Source organism: Glycine soja, chromosome 7 (genome assembly GCF_004193775.1).
Source record: "Glycine soja cultivar W05 chromosome 7, ASM419377v2, whole genome shotgun sequence".
Classification (NCBI taxonomy): domain Eukaryota; kingdom Viridiplantae; phylum Streptophyta; class Magnoliopsida; order Fabales; family Fabaceae; genus Glycine; species Glycine soja.
Window position 1 is genome coordinate 15302547 of NC_041008.1, and position 8876 is coordinate 15311422.

Sequence of the window (8876 nt, forward strand, 5' to 3'; positions counted from 1 at the left end):
GTATTAACTTCTACGAAAGCTATGCTTAATTTTATTCACTTAACTCTAGACGTTATTAGAAAGTACATAAGATTATTAAACCAAATTATTTGTCCTATTTTTCATTAAAAAAATCATTGAAGTCTATGAATTCAGCGTTCTTTTCTTCTTTTGGTGTACTATGAAATTATGAATTCAGCGTTGAAGTCTATGAATTCGCGCATTATGGACTTAAAGGCAACTGGCCTCGTTTTTCTTTTCTTTTTTTTCCATCCAAGTACTTGGCTCCTTTGACTGGACAATTCTAAAAGTTCATAATTAAAATTGTCCCCCAAAAAAATGTTTTGGTCTCGAGTTTAGATGCTTTCAAAGCTTTCTCACGATACTGAAAAAAATAAATAAACTGAACAAAACACACGTCAAGTTTATAACATGACATGCCACTTTATGCCGCACTCTGTCAAATTTGTGTTGCTGTTACATAGACATGTAATCTCTTCTTGCACTGCTAGCTCTTGGGTTGTAAAATCACGACGTGAATATGATTATCACATGGGTTGAACTACTGGCATGGCTCCCCAAAGAAATAATCCTACTGGTACTAGCATAAAACTAATTTAGAGAATGAAATGAATATGGAGTTACTGAGCAGAAGTGTATGAATGAATGTAACATTAATCAACTGAGTTGAATGAACATAAGTGCATTTGGTGAATATTTACAGTGAAATATTCAACTATGTGCAATAGTCCTCAAATAGAGATGTACCAAAAATGAGATAGTAAAACCTATACACTCTGATTCAGTTTACAAACAAAAAAAAATATAAGTCCCATCCTTATTCCTCAAATGCTTAGAATCTAAAATCACGCATCTATATGTAACACAATACAGGAGACTGCAGAAGAAAGATAAACCATCAAGACTATGTCCGGGTAGCTATGTTGCTATATGTAAGCAAGTGAAATTTATTGACGACCCTTCTTAAGAGACAGGAAGTGGGCAGCAAAAGAATCATAGTCGGGTAACTTTGGATGAACGTGCCCAACCTTCTGCTTAGAGGAAGTATCTGCATCATCCTCTTGGCCCTCTTCATTATCTTGTATCACTGTTTTAAGAGAACTGGAAGGTTGCACCCTTGCAGATGATTTCGAAATTTCCCCATCCAAGGATCTATTAGGTTCTGAAATTGGCTCTGATGCTTTGTTTTTGGCTGATCCAGACTTAGGTCCTGTCCTATTTTCAGAGCTCTTCATTATGGTTGAAGCATTTTGATTATTACTCTCATAAGAAGTCCTTGAAGATTTCCATCCGAGTGTTGTAGCAGGAGTCACAGAAGCCTTGGATAAAGGAGCATCTCTTGAGCTTAAACCTGTAGCAGCTTTAGAAGAAGCTGATGTCCTTCGAGATATTCCACTAACAGGACGGGCAAGACTAGGTGAATTTTGTTTAGTAAGTTCTTCTTCAGAATCACTATTATCAGAATTAAAGTAAGTAAAAGAGGCCCTTGAGCTTGATTTCTTTTTTACTTCACTTTGCTCTTTCTGAATGTGAGGTTCATTAGTTCTAGCAAGAGTCTCTTGTGAATTTGCAACCACACGATAACTATCAGAATCAGAAGGTATGTTGTGCGCTCCCAGGCCCATAGTCCTGTTTCCTCTGCTCACTTCCCTCGTGTACTTGTCCTGAACAGGAGCATCAGAACCAATTGAAGTCCTCACTATAGGCAAAGATCTTTCATTCTGGACAGAAGCATCCCCCAATGAAGATGATGAATCATCCAAGGTATTATTAATATAAGGTGGTCGCTTGAAGCCTTTATTGCGAAAACCACCCTTCAAGGTACCATAGCTTAATTCCTTGCCACACTCTATACGATATTCCTTCAGAGTTTCAATATCATTGTTTGCCTCGATATCCAAACCCAATATAGAGCTTCTTTCCTTTGTAGGTGACTGACTGGCTGGCAAGTCATCATAACCCAAATTCTTTTCTGACACAGTAGTGGTGTCTACCCTTCTCTCAAAATGCTCTTCCACAGTATCTGAATCAACTGACAAAGGTGACAACCAAGACTTTCTGTCAGAGCCCACATTTTTATCATTTCTTGATGAGGACCCTGAAGCCCCATAACCCGAGAGCCCAGAAACCTTAGACTTGTTGACAAAACTCATGTCACTATCTGAACCTGGGTCATCTGAATCATCAAAAGTGACAGGTGGCAAGTCTTCTTTTTCAGAAGAAACTGCAGACGTCAATCTTTCAGAAATCACAGAAAAATGTGACGGTGTACTAGAACTTGTCACTTTCTCATCAATGTTTTGTCCATCGCTGCGAGATTTTGTATTTTCAAATGGATCAACTTGTGATTTGTTAGAAGGGGATGAGACGAACAAACTAGATCCCTCACCGTTGTACTTTTTATCAACGCCAAATTTATGATCATCATCCTCTGATTCAGAATCATCAAATACAACAGTAGTATCATTATAAGAATTTGTTTCCATAATGTTTCTCTGAGTGTTTACTTCATCAGTAACAAAAGGGTCTCCCACAGCTTTGTTCCTCGTATTCCAGTCATCCAAGTCCAAATTATCATTGTGATCATCAGTTGGAGTAATGAAATGAGAAGAGGAAACTTTACTAGATTGTCTATTTGTCCTTGCATCTCCAAAGTGATAACTGTTTTCAGCATTCAAATCACTGTCATCATATAGGTCAGTCACAAAATCTTCTTCACTTCTGCCTGCTTGCGTTTTTATACCCATTTCATGTAAGTCACTACTCTTTTGCCCAAATGAGTTATTATGCTGATATATATCAGCCATTTGATTACCATCGATAAATGGTTTATCATCACGAAAAGCACTATCAGACATCAATGAAGCTGACTGGGCATGTCTCACCACATTCTCATGACTATTCCTGTAATATTCATAGGGCGGTCCTACCAGATTATCTTGTTCTGCAGCAGTAATTTGTTCATTGTGCATCCCAGAACTGCTTCTATGGAAGCTAGTATCAACAGGACTTGTAGAAACATTTTTGTCATCATGAAAAGTGTATTCTTGGGGTCTTTCATCTCTCAACCTGCTTCCAGAAGAACTATGTGATCCGCTGGAATACTGCCTTGTCATGTTTTCACGGTTTGAAAGTTCTGCAGCTGCCCTTGCAGCCATGCTAGCACGTTCTGCAGATTCTGCAGCTGCCTGCGCAGCAGAGGCAGCATCCTTGAATCCCATGTTCCAATTCTGCCTATTCATAGGAAAAGAACTATTGTTTCCAGAGTATGAATCTTGAAATTTTGTTTCTTGACTTCCAGTTCCTGTAAGAAAGAATCCCAAATATTCAGGTAATAGACACAACAGGAGCCCATAAATTCAGGTGTAAGCAGTAAGCACCATCTTCACAAAAATACCTGAAGATCTGACTTCTAAATTGGACACGCCTGATGTTGTTGATTGATCCTTTCTAGCAGCACCACTTGCAGACTGCTCATATGAATTTGTAGATGCATGATGCACTGGTTTAACTTGCGAGGAAGCATGTAAATTGGAAGGACCCTTTTCATCATGAGCAGGTGGAACATGAATTTGAGAAGGTTCAGCATAAGCAGCCTTCTCAGAAGTACTTGGCCCAACCTTAACAAATACATATAATGTCAAACAAATATAATCCAACAAACATTTTGTATCAAAATAAACCAAAGAAAAACCACAACTAGTAAGGCCTACCAAAAAGTCTTGAGAAGACTTTACATCATTTTCTCCAAATGACTTGGGTTCCCATTTGATATTATGCTCCTCGGCAATTGCAGCCAGTATTTTTATCTTGGTTGGACCATCAGGTGCTTTGGCAGACAATTTCTCAACCAACTGAAAAGACAAAGATCGAATTTGAAACAAGCTTTAACATGATCCTATCCAACTACAAGCAGGTACAGAAACTTGCCATACGATTTACACCGCAGTCAGGCGTAATTCAATAGCTGCTGAGACAAATTCTTTTCCATACTTAGATGTGATTTGCTTCTTCACATCCACGAGCTCTGGTATGTCTGAACATCTTGGAGATGCAAATATTACACTTGAAACTGCTTCCTTCAAGTCAATGGGGCAGTTTCTGAAAAAGTTTAATAAGGAGAAATGATAATGACATCAATGCAATGAGAATGTACAATCATAATGAACAAACTTATAAACTACAACAACAACAACAACATTTACATGAATGACTGATATAGAATACAAATTCAAACATGATTTTAAGTTTTTAACAACAAAACACCACAAATTCCTTAAGTCATTCCTAAAATCATTGGGAATGAAGCTAACAAGGTGGCGCACTAGCATGTTACATAATCAGTTGAGGATGATTCTTGATCCAGGGCTTTGCTATTGTATCTATACCAAATGCACCATTTAATATTCTTCCATAATACCATATGCAATGGCATAAAAGATAAAAACTCATTGATAAGTGCTATATCTAGATATAAAGGCTTAAGTTTTCATAAGGAATCATATTTACCAGGACAGAAATAGTGAGATGTTATTTTACCCCAAGGGTCTTTTTCCTTTGCTAGATCTTATGATCAAAAGCCCAAGTTTAACACTTTAACTTGAACCACCTCAGCTATACTATACAATTAGCATATTCTCTTTAAAAGTATAAAAGAAATAGTTTATCCTAAAGTGACCGCTGAAAAACCCTAACAAAAGGGGAAAAGGAAAAGTTTATGTTCCCTCTCCCTAAAATAGCAAAGACATTTGTAAACAATGAAGACAGTTGAGCTAAATGATATGAGAAAAAGTAAACAAAGTAAAATGTGCTAAAAAGAAAGTAATGGTTCAAATACTTTTGTGATTCGATCATGGGCAAGCGTGCGGCGATAAGTTCACAGTATATCTCAACAAGATCATAAGCTGCCATCGTCTTCTCTTCCCTGACAACATGTTCAACCTGAACACCAGACAGACCAAAAGTCAAAGGAAAAAAAAAAATCTATCATTCGTTATTTCTTCATTATCAACACAAACAGAATCCCCAAAAATAAAAAAGAATCAAAAATGAAAATCTCAATTGATACATCAAACATAAAACAACGTAAAATCGATGAAAAAACAAAAGGTGTTATTGATGTTAAGCGTTACCCGGATTCTAGCAGTTCGGTCCTGACCAGACTCAAGCAATTGTGCCAACTCTCTCTTGAGTTGCTTTATTTGGGCTTCTCTCTTGTTCTTCAAAAGCTTTATGCGTGAAACGGCGAGCTTCAATGCCGTTTTGCTGCATCAAACAAAACAAAACAAAACAAATTCGATTCAACAAAACCTTCTCTACCACTCTCACTGGCTTCAATCAAAACCATACAAATTGAAATCGAAATTGATGGATCGAAGACGTACCACTTTGCAGGCTTGAAGCTTCTATGCAACATGCTTTGCGCAACACACGAACTGAAGAACTAACGATTATTTTGATTTGTTTATGAAAGAAAAACTATGATGAGGCTTGGTTTCGTGCTGAATAGAAAAACAAATTAATTAATTAACCGAAGAAGATGAAGAAGAGAAAAGGACCTTGCAGACGAAGAAAGAGGGAAAAACGAGTAAAATTGTTTATTGGAATTGAACTTTCGTCGAAACCTGACAAACGAATACGAGACGAAGTAACCTTTCTCCAGCTTCTACGCCATCGAAGGAATAATTTCCTATGGGAAGGCGCACGGAAGTAGTAGTGGACTTGAAATTTCTCTTTGTTCATCTTAAATCCTTTTATAATTTTTTATTATTTTTTTACGGGTAAATATTGAAAAGTTTTTTTTTTATATTTTTCAGATGGAGTTATTGGTGAAAATTCTATTTATTCTTCAAAGACAAATTGTTATCGTAAAGGATTAGTTTTTACTAAATGATTCTATGAAAAATAAATATTTTAAGATGAGAAATAGAATTTATTTTAAATTATAATTTTTTTTTAATAATAATTCATAATTTTTAACTTATCAAAAAAGTTTTTTATATATATTTTTAAGAAGGAGTTAATCATAAAAATCATATTTATTCTTCAAAGACAATTTATTATTATAAAGGATCAATTTTAATTAAATGTTTCTATTAACAAATAAATATCTTTATTTTAAGATGAGAAATGTAATTCATTCTTGATTATAAGATGAGAAATAAGTTAGTTTATAGTTTTTAACTTGTCAAAAAATTGACTAATTTTTAATACGTGATAATAATTTTGATAAAAAAAAATACCCATAATTGGGTCATATAATGGTTTGGAAGATAATTTTTAAGTAGATTTTATGATAGTGTTTTCAATTTAAAAGTTAATTTCGATAATCATTAAATTTTGATAGTAATTCTAATATTAATCAAAAGTAGAGATTAAAATAGCAAAGGTTTTTAGAAGAAATAAAAATTGAAAAAAAAAATTAAAAGGTTTAGAAAGATGCACTACAATAAAAAGAAACCTGAATGCACAAAAAAAGTGAGAATGAATACATACATGATGACTTTCTGAACCAATAGTCAATTTTTGATATAAGATCTTGTTGGTGTTTAAAAAGTTAAGTAATAATGATTCAATTGACCAAAAATTGACAATAAGATGTCTTGTTTATAAATTTCTAATAATAACGATCAAATTTTATGATTTCGACACATTTATAACAATATTTTTAAATACACAAATCTAACTTTATTTAGTGATTTTGTATAACTTCTTCTTTGGTAAGTGATTTAACTTGTCTTCTTGAATTTCAAAACATCTTACTTCTAAACACTCTTAAATGTCACACATGCTTTAATAGAGTCATCAAAAACATCAATTTTTTTGTCAAGATGAATTCTTTGGATGGCTTATAAAACATCTCAAAATTTATCCCATCATGTGGATCATTCTTCAATGCACTTTTCATTTTCCTTAAAGACAAGCTCATTGAAATTATATGTTTTGTAATTTAGATAAATTTTATATAAAAGAGATAACAGATGTTAACTATATTTATTTGTATGAGATATATTAAAAAAAATATTTAATTATTGTTTTAGTTCTTGAATTTGGGGTACATGTCTTTTTTAGTTCCTAAAATTTTAAAATGATTTTTTTAGTTTCTAAAATTTAAAAAATTACATTTTTTAACCCCTGCCATAATAAATTGACACTTTGTGACGATTTTTAATTATCTTAAATTAATTTTTTTTCTTTAACTGCTTGAATTTACATTTGAAAGCTATCACAAAGTACTAAAAAATCCACCACAAAATATTTAAAAATCATTACAAAGTGTTAATTTATTATGATAGAGACTAAAAAAGAAAAATTTCAAAATTTAGGAAATAAAAAATGCATTTCTAAATTTCAGAAATTAAAAAAAAATACATCTCCAAATTTAAGGACAGTAATTAAACCTTAAAAAATATAAATTATTCGTTTCTATCTCACAAATTTAATACTCTTATTATATGCTGTAAAAAACTTTTTTATTCTTTTTATCTATTTATTTATTGAGTTTAGTACTTGGAGTTACCGAGTTAGGTTCCACTAGGACTACGCTATTTTATCAATAATAATAAACATGTCTTGTCCCTCACAAAAGAAAGTAAACATGTCTACATTTGTGCTGCCAGTCACGATAGACAAGTACATCTATTGAATCTGATCCATTTTATTGGCCAAAAAACGAAATTAAAAAAGTTAAGGACAGAAATTACAGATTAGAAAGTAATATTTATTTTTATTTTTTTGGTGAAGAAGGATAGAAAGTAATATGATGGAAAAAAAAGTAAGAAACGAATATAAAATAAAAAATAAAGATACCGTGTTCTAATTAAAGAAAAGAAAGGAAAAACGAAACAGTATTTCATTTCCTTTTTTAATGACCGGTAAGGTAGTTGATCTTAATCATTTTACTTTGAAAAGAAAAAGATGGTCCTTTATTACTTGCATCTCTACTTTTAATTATACTATATTATTATTATTATTATTATTATTATTATTATTATTATTATGTTGTATTGAGTATTAGTTTTTTATAGTAAAAAAACTTTTTTAACTACCTTTTTATTAAAAAAAATTGCTCAAAGCATAACTGAACAAGACTTTTATTAAAAATTTAAACCGTAAAAAATGAAATAATATATTAATCCTTGTTAATCAAAAACAAAATTTGAAATAAAAAATTACAAAACGTAATGTTCACATGGCATGACTTTTTTCATTGTTTCGATTTCCGTAGTTGAACCAATAACCGATGAAATAAATATATTAAATCAATAGAGTAAAAAATATTTATTTCACTATAGAATTCTATTGTATTTAATGCATGGAACATGATGATTTTCATTCTTTTGTAAAAGCAATCCAAGTTTTTTTAAAAAAACTGAGTTTCAAGATAAAACTAATATTTGTTGTAAGAAAATAGATAAAATTTTGATCGCAAACACACTTTTGAGGATAACCAAACATTATCGAAATGAGTTTATTAAGTACATTCAATAACCAAAAGTATTTCTTCAACTGATAATCAAACATGCTCAAAGTTTTTTTTTTTTTTTTTTGAAAGGGAAAAGTGCAATATATTATATATATAGCGGAAGCAATTCATAAAAAAAAAATATAGTGGAAGCAGATTAGGACAAGAAATACATGCATAATTACATAAAAAAATGTCTCTCATATTAAGTGAGATGTGAGATATGTACCAAAAAGAGCCATATGCATCTGCTATAAATTAAGCCACAGGATTATTACACCGCGGAGAAAAGAAAATAAGACACTTGTTCCTCCCTTTATATAAAAACCATTGTCAAGAAATAATTTTGATCTTTTCCAGAATCTGTGGGTCGTCGAATGGTTGATCAAGAAAAATAATATTATTCCTGCGT

General features: G+C 32.2%; 1 pseudogene across 1 annotated transcript; it reads right to left on the bottom strand.

Annotated features, from left to right (window-relative positions):
- Positions 1-624: 624 nt before the first annotated feature.
- On the bottom strand, positions 625-5705 carry LOC114418894 (annotated as a pseudogene). The gene is made up of 8 exons (XR_003668128.1): positions 5625-5705; positions 5385-5501; positions 5133-5265; positions 4838-4941; positions 3931-4101; positions 3714-3854; positions 3398-3620; positions 625-3304 (listed from the first exon to the last, which is right to left on the bottom strand). The product of XR_003668128.1 is annotated as an uncharacterized LOC114418894 (transcript).
- Between the last annotated feature and the right edge of the window lie 3171 nt (positions 5706-8876).